We start from the raw sequence: 18,216 nt of genomic DNA on the forward strand, positions 1-18,216 counted from the left end.
AAATGAACTAAGTTTTATTAAGCAATCATTTCAAATAAAATATATAAATGAGACGAACAACTTCTTAGCTTCTCCTTGTGTATTTTTAATGAGTAAGAAGTCACAAAAATGTCTACAACATCACGTACTCATTTGAAATGTTCAATTTGTTTTCCAATTTTCTCTAAGCGAAGGCATTAAAGTCTTAAGTTTCCAAACAAACAGGAGGCACAATTTCGTAGTTTAGGCAAAGTTTGACGTTTAAGGATCTGTGTGGCGAGAACAGCAATTATGTAGGTAAAGTGGCAATACCTACAGGGCTCTAAATTCATGTTAAAATTCAGTTAGGTTTCTGATTGGACCTCAGAAACTTTTTGGTCCTCTGGGATTAAGCGTTTAGTTTTGGGTAAAGGGCAAAATTTTGTATACCAACTTTCGTTTATATCTAAGTTATTTTAGAGGTAATCTATAGAGCTCATTAAAAAGTTGTTGTGGAATATACCTACATTATTATGATATAAAGCCCAGTCAATTCGTAGTTTCATATCATATTACGGAACCAGTTTTTAATTTTAAGTACTCCTCACACTAGCTGAAGGCTATTCTCAATTTAACCCTGCTTTGATCATAAGATTAAATTCACTCTGCTGAACACGCTGATCATTTCACTGGGGTCTTCAAAAGGACCCTCGGAATGTATCCCAAAGCTTTTCACAGACGTAATTGAATAATAATGACTTGGTTATAAGGTCCAACAAGGTAAAACCTCCAAAATTGTATAATTTACCTAATTGGATCCCAGTTCCTTGGAAACCCTCCTGGACTTGGTTTTGCAAGTCTCTGATTTACTTTGTTATAAAACAATACCAATTACGTCTTTTGAGTTAAGTTGAAAGTCTTCCTTGAAATAATGGACACCAATTTTCTTGTAACTAGATCTGATTGTAGAAAATGTGCTAATAGCCTTATACGTCTTAGCGTTTATTAGCTTCATAACTTCGAAGCGATCAAATTGTTGATAGCCAATATTGTATCAGATAGTACATAAATCGTGTGTATTATGAGTGACGCAACCCCGTAATGTCTGGATTTGTGTTTAACGTAGACATGAAGCAAAAACGTGGGGTGTTCACTTTTATTGGCCGTAAATGTTGCGTTTTGTTTGACGATTTTGTTTGGAGAATCATTGTTGTTCTTTACGAATGCATAAGTGACGTTGGTACTTAGTTCTAGACTATAAAATGTATCACCTGTATAACATATGCAATGCTAATAAACAATTGAGTATAGCTGCTGCTGCAACGTAAGCATTCTTACTATTGAGTAAAGGATATCAGCTTGATGTCATATGTAATTGAAAGTAGGAAGGAAAATGTAGAGAAAAATCACAATATTATTATATACAGTACTGTAAACGACGGAAGATTTCAGGTATCGGGCAAAATTAAACGTTACGATTATATCGTCAGGACTAAAAGTTTAATAAGCTGGATGATTGATGATGGAACTTCAATTTCGGACAGTTTCCCTTGTCTGTTAATCTTGTAGCGTTGATTGCTCTTGATTGATTAACATAAGCTGTCTGTTTGTATTATTGTTATTGTTTTGTGCCTGCTGTATATTGCTCAAGGTATTTCGTTAGGTACTTAGCAAGTTATGTGGTATACAATGTGGGGTATTAGTGTAATAGAGGAAAACCTTATGATGCATTTCGGATATTCGTATTTGTAGAAACGTGTCTTTTCTTCAGTAGGAAATTCTGTATTTGCGTCGTTAAGATCATTTGTCCAATTTCTGACTTTTTCTGTCCAATTACTATTTTTTGGTTTAAAAGCTTACATAAAATCTCTGATTACTGGAAACTATGTACATTCTTTATGACCCTGAGTTACAAATGCTTTACTTCAACTAGAAACGCTATAGTAATCTTTGCCAATATCGGCGCAGTTTTTCTCATGGGGTAGTATACCCCCACTTTCATTATAAAAACAAACACGCCAACAGAGTTGACTCCGGTAACCTTTATTGATTGCAGTATTTATAGAACATGGGCTTAACTTCTTGTGCCTCGGGTAAGACCAGAGGTTGATGAAATTGGTGGAAAAGTGTACCAATTTCTGTCAATGATTGCAATTTCGTTATTAATCAAAACGTAAGATGTCTTTGCACTGTATAAAACTTTTCACCTGCACTGAATTGTATTTCCAATAACCATTGACTATGTTTAATGATTTTAATAACTAGTGCACTAGCAGAGTAGTATTTGAAGTACTTGGTATTACTAACCCAAATCTAAAACTATATACAAAGGTCCAAATACCAGAGGAACATCACCTCTGCCTTAAGAAAGGAAAATCTTTTTCGCTAGTCTCAGAAATAAGGTCCTGTTAATTGAGGAACACTCGTATTCAACAATTTGAGTGGATCGTCTTACTGATTTGCATGGTTTGTATGAGCGATATAATTTGCAACTGACATTTAGAGTTATCTGAATTTAACCGATACCTTTCCGAAAAGATATTTCTGAAAAACATCTTGTCTATTTTTTAAATCACCTCCTAAATGGAAAAAAAATATCAAATCAGATTGCTAGCTTACGTAACACAGAAGTCCATTAGCCATTGCTCCATTTACATCGGCCACTATTATCTGCATGCATGTGCCATTGACGGGGCTTTATGGCAGTAACCCGCTTATGTACCGTCTAGCTAGATAACACGTGACGAATGGAATTAGTAGGTAGGTGGTGATGAGATCGATCTGCGTTTACAGTTCTTGATGATTTTCTAGAGTTTATAGGGTTGTTAACGGCTATCTTTTAATTCAGGACGAGCCGACCCTCTCAAAGTTGGGAAAAGGCTAGGCAGACGATGCTGACTTTTTTATTTTTTATTGACGTCTTTAAAAGCGATGCGCAGATTGGTATCGAATGTTAGTAGGCTTGTTTATAAAACGATTATAAACAGAAAGAAATTGTTATGCTTGGTAAACAATTCAAACAAATTACTGTTAAAGTAAAATGGTATATAAAAAAATGTATCTTCTGCCTTCAAACTACAGAAGAAGCCAACTATTAAGTTTTAATTAGGACTTGTCCTAGACACAGCAGGAAACTGGAAACACAACACGTGCGACCTATATTTTCATCACCCTTCGCTCCTATCTGTGCTAATAAACATACAAGAACGCACTCACACAATAGCAATCCTAGATGCTATCAGTCTGCAGAATATTATCTTGTTGGTCTCCCTGAAACTTCCCCATGGGATTTCTCGCCAACACATCTTCGAAACGGACGAACTCCGAATTTAATTTTAGGTTTCCACCAAACTTCCGAAAGAGATGAGCGTCCATAAACTTTCTGTAAGTTGTCCCTAAGGTGTTGTGAACTCCTTTTAAGAATTCCAGGAGTTGAAAACTACTACCGGTATTGAAAAATATATTTCATTTTTCCTAGCGAAATATTCTACTTCAACAATGCGTCATGTTATACTGCAGTATTTGTACGCCATCAGTTTTCACTACATTGACGACTTCATTGTCCGAGTAAAAAATAAAGCCTAAATTCGCTAGACCATGTTGTTCTGCGATACATCTATCATAGCACGTAGCTTACCAATATCGTGTTCCCAGTACCCTATTGGTTCCAGCACTTCCAGCTAATAGTTCAATATTTAACGTTCAATGAAACGAGGGCGACACCCATAACTCATTGGTTATAGGAAGCCGAGAATTTCCAGCAGTCGAGTAATTCAATCGAAGTACGTCGATGTACGCTTCGGAGTTCCGAGAAACTTTCCTATCGGGTTTTGGGATGTCTTAATGGTATTAAGGAATATTTTAACTTCGCTTGTTATGTATTTTGAGTACGATTTGTCTTGTTTATGGATGCGGTAAGATTATCATGTTAAATTCATGAGTGTTGGTAAATCGGCTTTAGTTCAAAAAAAAAAATCTATGGGATTCTTTTTCTGTTTTTTTATTAAATGCTCAGCTTTATTTTCGTTAGGTTCTCCTCGCATATTTTACTCTGGTATTTGAGGTTGAGAGGGTTGAGGTTAAAAACCGTTTACAGAATGTTAGTCGCCATTTTTTATTTCCAATTGTTCTCATTCCACGATTGAAATGGAATGTTTGTGAACATAGGGGCACAAAGTACACACGCAGCGGTTTCTCCTTGTATGTGTCGAATAAAATTGGATTTTCTATAGGTATATCATTTTCTTTAAAACGCATTCGATAAAGCTATAATCTGAAATGGGTTATTTACCAAATTATAAATGGTATAACCTCAGTAAAGACGAAGATCGAAACCAATTAAAATACAGAAAATTCTCTAGTGACGTTTCAGAGTTGTGACCAGTCTAATTTAAATGTTTGAATAGGTGGTACGTACAATTTTAGCTGTAGGCGCTCCGGTTTCCCTAAGTATTCACGCTAACTGCGCTGCTAGGTAAAGGTCAAGATTTTTGAATACAGCCTCATGTTTGGCTTAATGATCAACATTTTTTAACGTTAATTAACAAGACCGTGCTTTGGATTTGTAGTGCTGCGTGATTTTTTAATAGGATTGTGCCCATTAGTGATTTTTGGGATGATTGTGTAATCACGGTGATTGGCGGGCTTCTTGTTTATTATGGTCAAAGAAAGCTGCTGATGGATTACTTTGGCTTTAACAAGACCCTCAGGGACTAGATAATGATGGTGTAATTCTTTAACGTAGCATCACAGACTTGCAATGCATCAACTCTCTAATAATCTGGCCCCAGGATCCGTTTAATACAGAAACTAAAAATAGACTTAGCGATGGGCGACAGACTCTAGGACCCAAAATTAATTTAGCAAGGTACCTAAGTCTACCATAATGAAAATACACAACAGCCAACCGTACCTTAACTTATTAATAGGCTTAGGCAACTATCTAATAAATCTAGGACGGAAGGACCAGATCAGCGGTATTGTACCACCAGCTTTAGATAACTCCGTTACGCTTTGTGTTAAGTTACGAAGCTGTGGTCGTTTTGTTACCACGCCGGTGGAGCTTAAGCCTTTTAATAGCATTTTGTGTAGCGGCAAAATCGTTTTACGTCTTTTGTCTTTAATATAGCTGCTTAGTCTAGGAAGATAATAACGCTGACCTATATTCGCAAATAGAAGAAGAATAAATGTTTTATTCTCTTCGAATGGACCGTGTCTGCGGTTTGATAAAGTTTACGCAGTCCCATTGAATGGACTTTGTATCCGCATCCCCGGCGAGTCAGTCATCTGTGTCGTATAAAACCTTACCAGCCGTATCGGGGACCTACTCTTACATAAGTCGCTTTAAATATACGCCATATTTTAGTTGGGATATTTAAACTGAATAGTGTAGTGTGGCTTGGAACGGTGCCGAACAGAAAATGCTTAGCACTTCAGGGAATTTTAATGCAAACCCTCCAGACTAGGTTTTAGAATATGCTATCGCTTTTTGTAGTTAAGGTCAACTTACGATGTTTATGTAATCGGTATTGTGTACAAAACTTTAAGATTTTTGAAATTACGTAATAACGTCGAAAGATGTTTTGAAATGCTTCTGGGAAACCAAATTGGTTACTAGTATAAATAAGTCTTAAATGTTTGATTTTACTTTAATTATCATTTCAATTAACATTACAGAACATTACGGCTACATGAATTGACATCATCTAAATCTTGACACAAACCTTCAATGATTTATATGTAATGTATCAATCAAAAGCGCTCTTCTCATTAATCAATAGGAAGCAATCAGTCAGTAACAGTTCACTTGATTGTTATTATGGAAATATGTCACAATGTAACGACATTTTCCGAAAAAAAAAAGTATTGGCTTATGTTTTTGGCATATACTTTTGTATGGTAAATCCCTGCCTAGGGTTGTCAAAGACGGTTTCCCTACGAGAACAAAATACTCGTTTTGCCTTCCGAAGACAGCTTTTTGACGTTTTTTCTGTTAGGTTCATGCCAAAAATACTGCCATTCGTAAGTTTCATGCTGTTAGAAAAAGACCCCAAAGTAGTTGATCTAAATGGGTTCACGATCGGCTATTGATGTCCTCCTAGCCGATTATCGGCTACGGCGGCTGTTCTCATGTAAGGAGATTAGCCAACTGCGCAGGACATATTATAGTGCACAAGCATTTGCGCAGACACAGGTGCACTCACTATTCCTTCACTCTCATAGCCCGATGGGACGGCAATCCGACACGACCGGAAAGAGATCAGGCGCAGGACCGACATTGACGTGCTCTCCGATGCACGGGTGAATCAATCACCAACTTCCAGGCTTCGGGCTGCTTTGTGAAAGTCTTCTTAAACCCACAAAGCGATTTCGGCCCGATCGGCTATTACAATTTTATTAAAAAGAAGACCAAAAGAAGGCAAGACCTTTCGGTTTTATACTCCTATTAGTAAAAAATACCAGGGAAGAGATTGGGCAGTGAGTAAAAAACCGTCAAAAGCAACTTCATGTAGTTTTTACCATCCCTAAAGTATCGGGCGGGTCCGACATCTGACTTTATGGACGATTAAAAATGGTCGAATGAAACTTATCGTAAAAATGCCATTTCCACAATCCACCACGATTTAAGATACTGTTATTTCCCTTGTTTATTTAACTGAGATTTTTTTTAATCGACGTTGTTATTGGAAATTGCAATTTTCTAGCATGGTTATCAATGAAATCTGGTAAATTGCGGGCACGAATACTCATTTGAAATACACAGCTGTTCCGTGGTCTGGTCTATAGTTCTATTGACTCGGATTGCTTGTTCAATTGTTTTCATTGTTATTTATTAATGCGATTGTTTTTGCTAGACTTTTCAGTAAGAGAGGTGGTCGAATTTGGGCAATATGCAGAACTTGGTTTAATGGTAGACTTTGTGGTTTCGTAGCCTTCATCTAGTGAAAGAATAAATATTTCTGGACTAATGACGTTATATTGAAGACAAGGTTGATGTAGCAATAGAATAATAACAAACCTAATTAGATGCATGAACGTGATCTAACATCGTCTATGGACCAATCCAACAGCTTGTTTTCTATCTCCATCGTTTGAGGTTATGTAGGCCAAGTCCTAACAAAATTAACCTTAATAAGATCACAAAAAAATCTTCATGCAAGAGTAAATTACATGCAATTTTTATACGAAATGTTGACGGCGAATTTGTGAAAATCACCCGTCGGAATTGGTTCACCCGCACGGCGCCGTCAAACGACCGGTTCGCACGCGAATCGTAAATAAAACGGTTAAATAATATATTATAACAATGTTAAGCGTTGTTTATTTTTTGTTACGTACTCGTTTAGCGGTTATTCTCTAGGGTTATGGATTGCTGACGCGTTATTGCGCAACCAAGGTTTAAATATTGAACTAAATTTCTGAATATGTTTTTCAGTACCCTGTGAATAAATGTTAAAATATCTGAAAACACACCACATTTCGGACATGTACGACCAAAATGATAAATATTTTTTATCGTGATCATAATACTGAAAAGATCGACTTCTCGAATTAAGTCGTCTCTATAACGTAATCATGTAAGTCTCAATTGACTTAGATTTGGCAGAAAATTGGATTACGATTCACGCTCAATCAAACTCGTGTTTATATTGCGAAGACATGTTTGTTTTTCTGTTAGATCCGGATAAACTGTTCTCACGCTGATTGCGTGCTTGTTGCTTCTTCAAAAGAGTGTCTTTCAGCATTCGACTGAATAATATTTTTAAAACCTTTTATATTGTTATGACTATTCTTATAACCAACTGTATTGATGTACATGATGCGTTGTTTGTAATCTTCATCCTATTGTTTGATATAGTAAAACAAACTTTCAATTGTTTTGAGAGTTCAGTGGATGGAATATCAAAATTTATACTTACCCCCAACATACTTAAGTGCAGACCAGATAATAATCAGCGTACTGACATGATGATAAACGTGTAGAAATGAAGCCTGTCTTTCCTTCTTCCTCAATATGAAGAATGCCGTCTCAAACAGTTCCAGAAGCTTCAGGATTACTGTCCACCAGAGGAACCTGAGCATCCTCAATGCTTCTGAATTCATGGAGTAGTCAGGTAGCATGCAGCCGAAGTGGTATGTGGTTGTCCATCCTGATGTCATTATCTGGAATAAGAAAGTTTGCTATGATTTGTCTGTCAGACTTTTTAACCTGTTTTGTGAAATTCAACGCTTCTGCAGTGTCTACACTTGCAGATGACGCATGATCAGATGCTCATTTGTTTATATCCACGTCTGTTTGTTGCCATCTTATTACGGTAAACAAAATGCCGCTGAAATACAAAGAAGTGTCGTCCTCATTACCAATCGTTCTCATGAATATGTGATGATATCATCGCATTGATCATACTAACTCGTGATCAAACAACCGATATTGAACCCTTATTGAGCTGTCGAGTTTGCATGATCAGATTAATTCATTAATCGCGTTCAGATATTTTGCTCACGCGAATAATTCGCATAGTAATTTCGTGTGAACGATTGCCAATTAGGACAACCCATTGGTTGGTAAAAAATATGTCAAATAATGGAGATGTGATACTTAAGCGAGATAAGGGAAAATCCTTTTTGGGGTTTGTAAGAAAATCAATTACTTTTTTGGAAGAAAATGTTAAATTTATATAATATATTATATTTTATAATTTTATATAAAATTTCTACGGGGGAGATTGATCACTGCCAACATTGTGTTTCGTTTATCATGCCGGCTTAGGCGCGAAGAGAATGCCAAACCAACGTACAATTTGTACCGAAAGACCAAACCTATGAATTTCAAATTTATTAATAGCTTCTTAGCCAGGTTTGGGTCTGCTTGAATGATTAATGGGTTCACATGTAACACATGAAGTGCGGTTCTTTAATGAGGGTCCTTGCTGAGTCAATGTTGGCGCTTCGGCCTCACTTGACTAAAGCTCTTAGAGAATAATTTGCTGGAAATATATGGGTGCCAAAATCAGCCAGGTGGTCGAAAATGTATGAGCTGAAGAGCGTGTGTGAATTAATAAATGGTTCAGTGCCAAATTCAAGTCGAATCGAATATTCTTTTCAGAATTTTTCACTGGAATTATGTAAAAATTTCTTTGTCAAAGTTGTAGACTTATGGTTTTCCATTACATATTGACACGTGTATCGTTAAAGTACAGGATTAAGTTCAAAGCAAACTTAACCATTGAGGCGACGAAACGCACTCATTCCGAAGATTAAGGCCACGAACTAATAGTTTCTTAAAGCCACGTTACAAGACCCTCGCGTGATTAGCTCCTACCCTTATTTGCTCCAGTCAGTTGCAGGAAACTTGGGTGACACAAAACGAGCGTGTAGACAATGTTTTGTCGAGATTCTTTTAAGACGTAGAGCTAAGTTTTTCACAATTGCGTTGAAACTGGTTAGCATTATGGCTGGGGCTGGGAGATTTCCTGGTTGGGCTGGAATGTTTTTGGCACGCTATGCTGTCAATTCTGGGTTGTAGCGACAATGATAGTGGATGATAGTGGTCTGCAATATTTACGGGCCGTTAGGCTGATTAGTACTGTAGCGCATACAATAGGAAAAAGGGCAGGTTTTTTTTTTTTGAAAACACTTGCATTGTGCACGTAGGTATAGATATTGTATCGTCGTCGAAACTCAGCTTCACAATACCTTTGATAATCACTTGGTACTCACAGACTCACTATTTGTATAATAACATAGTTTGTTATTACTTTGACGAACAATGAGTCGTCTTGAATTGTTGTTTTAGGGTAGTTTAATTAATCGCTGTTCCTGTCTCTTGTTTGTCTTTGTTTAATTAATTGCGTTATTATTTCATTTTCACTTCCACTTGTTGTAGTTAGACAACTAAGAGTGGGGTTCGATCTTTGGGTCGGGGAAAATTGCATATCGTTTTGCCATTAGGCAATCCCCATTCACCCCAAGCCCTAAACCAATCTATGACAAGGGAGTGTGATGAATTTAATCATCAAATCGCTTTATCAAAATCATACTTACACCTATATTTTCACTTTAATTTCTAGGAAATTCTATGTGTTGTCTGGGTGGTCAATTATACCATAAACTGAGGGTTGCCATATAATCCGATGGGCATCGTTTCCGCCTTTAAATCAACTCGCCATATGACTCATGCTAATGACTAATCTATTGATGGCTGACCGCGATTATGGGCTATGAAAACAGCGTTTTTGTGAAATGATTTTCAAACAAGAATTTTTGCCAAATATTTTTATTCTACTGTATAGAAAACTAAATATTTTGTTGTTGTCAAAATAATATAATAATAAAGATTAATTAATATAGAAAAATCAAATTCAGCGACTAAACGATTCGCAATTTGGTCCATTTCTATCACAGCAACGTCGTCGATAAGTCTTCGTTCTGCTTACATTCCCGCTGTTTTTATAGCCCCTGACATTCTGATGAATGAAAGTGCGGGTGTGGTCTCAAGCCCACAACAAGTTTCGTCTCGTAACACTCGTAAATCGAGATTTTAAGTCAATTTCGTTGGAATTTCTAGTGTCATGCCATGTTGAATTCTACGGGCCATAAGTAGAAATAATTGAACGTTTAATATAGCCAGGTGATAGGAAGAAAGTTGACTATTTAGTTAGGTAATTTGATATAATTATGGCACTCCATATAGTTTTACAGCTATCGGTTTTACCCATGTGTGTCTTTTTCTCATTTTGGCTACTAAACTTAATATTTTAACCAATCATAATTATGAAGACCATCAGTGCCATCATCGATTAGCGATGATTAGCGAACACAAGAGCCCTCGTTAAAACCCCATAAGTTACACCCCTTAGGGCAAAGGTCCCTTATCTCCTATAATGATCTACTTTGATCATGCACTTACCGGATTTTAAGTTATAGCATAGGTAATCTTTACGCATGGAGTCTATACTTATAAAAAACAAAAAAAAAATGTTTGTCTGCTTGCATTGTAAATGCGAAGTACCTACTAAATGAATTAGAAAAATATTCCACTGAAGGAAAGATATACTATCCCAGATGGCATTGACTACTATGCTATGGAATACTGGAACTAATACTAGGTATGGAAAGAAGCTTCTCCAAAGAGCAGTTAAAGCAGTTGGTTCATATTAAAAATATTTCGCCAGTCAGCTTTACCTATATCGTTTTACATTCTCATGTAAAAACTGTATAAAGTCTGTTGAAAAATAAACAGTTTTCTAAGTTTGTTTATCGTTAGCGATAGAAATAGCAAACAGAAATTTATGAGCTTCGCATATCGGTGGTAAAATAAACTGTGAAAGCCGTGAACTGTCTATATCTTGGGCGTCTAAAAATTATGAGTACCTGTGTATATTGGAGTAGGCGTTATAAACTGCGCATGTTTTTTGTTTACACGGATTTAAACTCAGTTTTTATTTTTATATCAGTTAATGTCAGTTATTATTTACGTTTCTTTTTTGCGTAGAATGTCTAATCCGTCAATTGAATTTGTCGATTATGTGATACAGACCCAAATTATGATAATGAAATTGTAGTCAGCAAAAAACTAAAGTCATGAATGAGTCGGTATATTTTTTTATCTTTGTAGGTATGAATGCGAAAAGGGACCGATAAAATATTAGATTCAGTATATCACGCTAACAATGACGAGTAAACTTCTACCTACATAAATACTCAATAATCATGAATGGTTAAAAAATGTGGTTAATATCACATACTTAACTAAGGAATAAAATTCATAATGGAATTTTGGAGTTATAATTCGTAATTTAAAAATAGATTTATCGAAGAATAAAATTACCCTTCTCGGGTTAAAACTGCCAAAAAAAGCAAGAGTATCTTTAAGTAAAGGTCAGATAGAACCGTTCCATAATTATCCTGAAAATTCTCTCAGTAGTCCAAAACAGGACCACCCACGAATACCTACTTCTAATAATATGAAAATATCATAATATTTACAGAAAGCCTAAAAAAGCTAAATATGTCACGCTCAACGCCACCGGACGCCGAACTTTTTTCCTAAAAATATTAATGACTCATATTTTTAATGTGGACCTTCTCTCTAAATTCTTCTCTAAATCTATAACCTAAAAGTTTTCCCACAACGCTAGAAACTACCATATATCGAAGATAAGCCTCCCAATAACCAAAACTATCTAAAAATACAGTACCTACATTCAAAACTACATTACGTTGTCACGAATGCAATAAAGTGGAATGGAATAAACATGTTTAGGTAGACGACAAACGTCTGGGAGTCATGATAGTATTGTATCATACAATCATTATCAATCACTGCATTCTGATTGTCATGCCAACATGCTATTGTCACCATGAATTGTGAAAATGTAGGACTTAGAATTTAGGCTACAAGATTCGAAGTAAGGAGTCGAGAAGAACAAGATCTGCCTCCTTTTGTTAATCATTTTTAGTTACTTACAAAAGTGTTTGCATTTCCAATAACACTGACTAATCAAATACGTCGACTACTTAATTAGGTTAACGAGCTTTTAAGTGACATTATTTACCATGTCAACAGTGAATATGCCTTCATTTTGCACACAGATCCAAAATTCAAAGGGAACCTTAAAATAAAACGCAATAATAAAACAAATGAAAAGCCAAATTTTCCCAATTTAACTTTACCACAGTATAAACAAATTGTACTGGTAAAATCCACTTAGTTGCTTGATTGACACAATTGAATTTTCCTTTTTTAGCCAACAAAGAGTAAACAGTCGTTTGAAATACGTTTGTATGGATACCCTACACCCACTGGGCGGTATGGAATTGATCAAATTGACACTGCGTGACCCGCACGTAACGCGGACGACACGGGAACATCCGGAGTGACACACATGTACCTATGAGTAATTTGCTATATGTACGTAAACTGTGTGTGTGTCTGCTACCGGTCACTTTCACACGTTGAATTTGTAAATTGCGTGATTTTTTTTACTAATTGAGTTTCTGTTTGGGGTCTAATAACGAAATTATTTCGAAGTAATGGGAAGATGAAATGTGGCAATGTTTTGTATAACTTGAGAGTCAATCATTGTAAAAAAAATACTCGTATACTTGAATTTGTCATAGGGTTTGGTCAAATCTAAAAGCGAGTCCAAATATGACAACTTTTTTGCCTTCCTAGCGTTGCTTTTGGGAGTATATTCGAAATGATATAGTGCTGAAACTTTTAATCAGTTTTGACATTTCTCTTTGGCACCGTAGGGCTTACCGTGGATTCGTAATTAGTAGAACTTCCAGATTAGTTTTAAAATAGTATAATAACTATGATCAGAACTTAATAAACTTATAGGTAAATTCAATTCCAGTTGAACCAAAGACTACGCTTTAACACAAAAAATATTTATTCACAATTGAGGTTCGAAAGGCCTTTTGCACTTAGCACTATTAACGGAATGGATCAGTACTACCATATATTTCTATCAACGATCATCTTAGTATTCATACCATTTCTAGCCATATCGTCTTTCACACAAGCCAATAACATTACAACGTTATTTTATGCGTATACGAGGCTTTTAGGCTCGTATGAAGGTATATGAATACATATAGATACGTATAGATATATAGGTGTATATCCATTAGTTGGATTACTTGCCTCTGACGATTGGAAACATTGAGATATGCAGACAACCCCATAGGGGAAACCCGAGGTTAACAATATGCATAGATTTCACATAAACACTTAGGAATGAACGTTAAACAATCAGCGCAAAGTGCCTATTCATTAAATGTCTGCTCATCTTACATGCTTGAATGACAACATAGCATTTGTCTGGAAGTTTAAATTAAATGTGAATTGGGGTTTGGCTTCCAGTCTAAATGAATAGGTACATCTGAATATAAAACCCTTCATGAAGGGAATATCAAACTTATTCAAATTAATGAATACACAAGTACCTGCCTAGAAATGAACTAAAAGGACTCTCACGTTTGATCGTATAATAGTGGTGCCTTATCCTTCTAAATTAGACCATAAAGCAATTGAAATAAGGTCCAAACTCACCCCCCAGGTCGCAAAAGCGTTTGCCACAATCTGCACCACATTGTACCACTTAATGATACTCCTCAGCTCATATGGTCTCCTGTTCTTCATATAAGCTGGTAGGATTAGCTTGATGGTGATCAGGTACGTGGCTATGATGGCGGCCAGCGGCTTCGGTGACGTCATCAAAGTCCAGTCTTTTACGCGATGATCTGGGAAAAAGAAAGTTAGGGGATCGTCAGGAGTAGGCTTTGTTGGGTGCCATATTATCGTCCAATTTTCAGTTACACTCAATTTCTCTATGCAACTATCAGTAGGGGGATCACATTTTGTATGTAAGTAGGAGTCAAAAACTTTTGTCAAGTCTTTCAAATAACAAGCAATATTTATTCAATTGTTTTATTTTACAAAGTCCGTCTATTTCTACATTTGCTTTCCAGCAATTAACGTAATCCATCGCCCTATTCGCCCTGACCCTCTCCTACGTAATACGGAGTGTGCTATTTTTCCCACATATCACAATATTAATATCTATTTGTGGATTCCCACGAGCCGTCTGTGCGTGTAAACAGTCTTCACTTGACCATTTTTAACTTCCTGTCACAATGTCACGGAGGCTTTAGTTTTATTCTCAGGCTCTCCATAATAATGTAATAGAGCTTAACTATATTAGGTGTTATAAAATTTATAGCTTTATGATTCATTGGAATTATATGGACGTTTTTTGAATTGTCTAGAATTCGATTTTTGTCTACAAAGTTCAGTAGTAGATGAAAATCAATTACTCAAAGTAGGCTGAAAAACAGCACTTTTTCACGTCAAAATTACATGAGACGTCTCCCAAACACACAAGCCTGTGTCTTGCTGGGAAAAAGAAGTGGCGCAACAAACTCCTCAGCAACACATGTATGAAAAGTGCTTCATGAGGAAGCTTGTTCAGGAAAGTGCTGCCATTATTCACGATTCTGCCGCCAAGCATCGTTGCTATATTCCGGTTTGAAAGATACGGATGCCATTACAAATGCATGTGTTGATGTATGATGCAAGTACTTATTGAGGCACTTGAGACATTTCAGATTTGTTTCTAGCAAAACAGCTGTGGTCGTCAGTGCCATGTAATGAAAGTAGTAGGAATGGCAAAATATATGGGATGACATTTTAATAAACCTTGTTATAAAGGATCATGTTGTGGCACTAATATTTGGGTCTTCTACTAGTGTCTCTTATTGTATGAAAAGATTTCCGCTGTAATTTCAGCTAATACTCCATTGTTATTTTACACACAATAATTAAACTGTCCATAATATCTAGGAAGAAGCTAAACAATTTAATCTATGAAATACATCAGCAACTTTATGAAGAATTATTTCACTTTTCAAGCAAACGTACAGTTCAGTCTGACTGACCCAGATTTCGTAATGCTGCAAATTGCATCTTTATTATATCAACTGCTAAGTGCAGTGGTTCCGTAGTTAGTTCAAGTGATTATAAAGTGTAAGCGATTGTAGTTTTTAATGTCTAATTGTTTTCGCTAGCGCAATTTTTGTCTTTCATAAGCTGTGGTATTTTAAATTGAGTTGATCTTGCATGTTAGTTTCTCATTAGTGTAGTTAATTTTTTGTCCTCGTTATCTATTAGTGTGTTAGTATAACCTTTTTGTGAAAAGTCTTTGCTCAAAACAATCATGTCCATGTTTTTGTTACTAAAAAAGCTCTATTTTGGCGCAGTCATGACACCAAATTTCAGCATCATACAGGAACATAAAAAACCAGAGCGCGAACAAAATTTCGGATAGTGGAATCCGTTGCCCATTACTTGTATTACGTAGTTTAAATATTTAGTACAGTTTTACAACATAACTATATATCTTAGAATTGTGATATTGTAAACCTATTCTATATCTTTGTGCTTCTTTATGCATCTGTACATTTTTTTGTTGAATAAACATATTTATTATTATTAGTTTTTACATCAAAATCAACCGGTCCTGTCACTATCACCTCACGGAACTCCGTTACAGTCGACGCGCAGACGCACGATTTACTCCCTATACTATTAATATCGGCATAAATTAATCTCGACCGTCCGTTATCGTTGCATCAGGCACAACAAAGAAATATTAAATCATATTCAACGTGATTTTGCAACACCACGGTAACTTAGGTGAAAGGATACTAATGATATAATGTTGTTCTGTCTGTCTTTGTTGCCGTCTCGGGGGTCTAATTCGCTATCAATTTGATATTATTGTACTGGACTATATCGTGATTTGTAAGACCTAGAAATGTTCTTTTTTTTTTTAAAATTGAGGTCGTTTTTAATGTATGCCAATTTAGTATCTTGATCGAAGTGTGTCATTGAAGCTGTACTAGATATGAAAAGCTGAATTAGATCTAAAAGTCCATATTCGATAAGGTAATTGAATGAAAAAATATTATTATATAATTTAGCAATATTACCTATTTATAAAAAACAAAGCCTTCTAAACACACTAGCACAGCAGTTAAGTAAGTAAAAGCACCAAACAATACGTGATTGCACATTTCCTAGTTTCAACAATTCGCTACAAACACATGTTCCATTTAGTTTATTTTGCCATCTTAAGATCGTGACTAATTCTCTCTAACACGGTAGTCTTGGGAACCACACCGCAAATACGTTACAGGAGATTAATTCTATACTGTTAACTCCACACGAATTAATGACTATGCCACGTTAAAGGGTTTGGTTTGAATTTAATTGTAATAAATTGGATCGACAACATTAATGAAGTGGTACATATCGGTAAACTAATACATATAGTAGAAGTGCTATGGAACTGTATAGACTGTTTCTACCGGCAACTCCTTGTTTTTCCGTAGAAGGAGCTAAATGCCAAAGACATTGATTAAACTCTTCATTGGTATCCTGCCTAACGGCAATCCTACTTCGAAGTGAGACGAATCCCCACGACTTATCTTACGTCTTTAATCTTGTCTTTTCGTTAAGTATATACTAGATTTTCTGTTCCTCATTATTTTATATGCCACAAGTCACAACCTTTATCGTAGATACCTATCAGATAGACACGGAAAAGTTTTCAGGCTATTATACTCCGTTATTGAGCCCGGTGACATAGTAATTGGACTAAAACTTCCTTGAAAAGGCTTCTTCTTTGTATCGGCATAAAATGTAAGAAAATGTCGGGTCTTGGTGACAAAGATTAGCTAGTCAGCAAGGTTTAGTGTGGTTGATTGAACGCGCTGTCGTACATTTGAATATTGCCACTTATGTTGTTACATAATACAAACCAGTCTAGCTCGTGTATGTTAGAATTTAGAGTCTAACGTAAAGAAGGGTTTACTCTGCAACCTAATACTTAAATGTCATAAGCTAAGTTTGAATGATCATCTGTAGAGACAAAATAAAGACATTTTGCCTTACAACAAAAATTAAAAAGCTGTTGAACACTGGTCTAAATAAATGTGGCTGTAAAGCGGACCAGACCTTATTTCAACGACATAATCTGTATTTTGTTAGACAAGTGTTCAACAGACGTTTAAAAGTTTTTGTAGTATGTCGGATTCTGTTTTATTTGACGCAAAGTCCAAAAAGCATATACATAATCACGGACGGGCTTCCTAAGGTTAGCGATTTTGGAAGTCGTTTAAAAACGTTTATAACTCTGGCATTTATGAAATGTCGGGCCGTTTGGCGAAATGACAGATTTCCCCCATAACATCGTGGGATTTCGGAATATTTGCTCATTATGTCTCGGTTATAACGTCACGTCAGGTTTATGGGGGTTTAAATGGTTCAAAAATCCATTAAAAAATACCATCGTCTCGTTTATTTGGGTTTCTCTTCCGAAAAGACATGGTAAGACGGCCGGAACATTTACTTCTAAAGTACACAGTGTAGGAAGAATTAAGGAATCTTAAAAATAAGCTGGGCTTTTATTCCAAATAAAATACAACCACAATTTAACTATGAGTTTGGAATTTGAAACCAAAACTGTTTATCTCGATGTCCCGACTACAGTCTAACCGATCGTTGCACTTAGTTTTTGCTCAGCACATAAAGTTTCATAACATTTAAACATTACTATCGTAATTATGTTTATTTTATTACCTGCTCTTTCGTAAAACACTATATTGTAAGCCCGCTGTATTGCATCCATTTTTGCAACCAGCAACACCACTGCACTGCATGAAACTTGAAACTGTAAAGGGTTTTGAACC

General features: G+C 35.9%; 1 protein-coding gene across 1 annotated transcript in view; it reads left to right on the plus strand.

Moving 5' to 3' along the window:
- The window catches only part of LOC124638026 (oxysterol-binding protein-related protein 9), an 82,851-nt gene that overhangs the window by 7,590 nt on the left and 57,045 nt on the right, over positions 1-18,216 (plus strand). The window lies entirely within an intron of this gene.

Source organism: Helicoverpa zea, chromosome 17 (assembly GCF_022581195.2).
Source record: "Helicoverpa zea isolate HzStark_Cry1AcR chromosome 17, ilHelZeax1.1, whole genome shotgun sequence".
Lineage (NCBI taxonomy): Eukaryota > Metazoa > Arthropoda > Insecta > Lepidoptera > Noctuidae > Helicoverpa > Helicoverpa zea.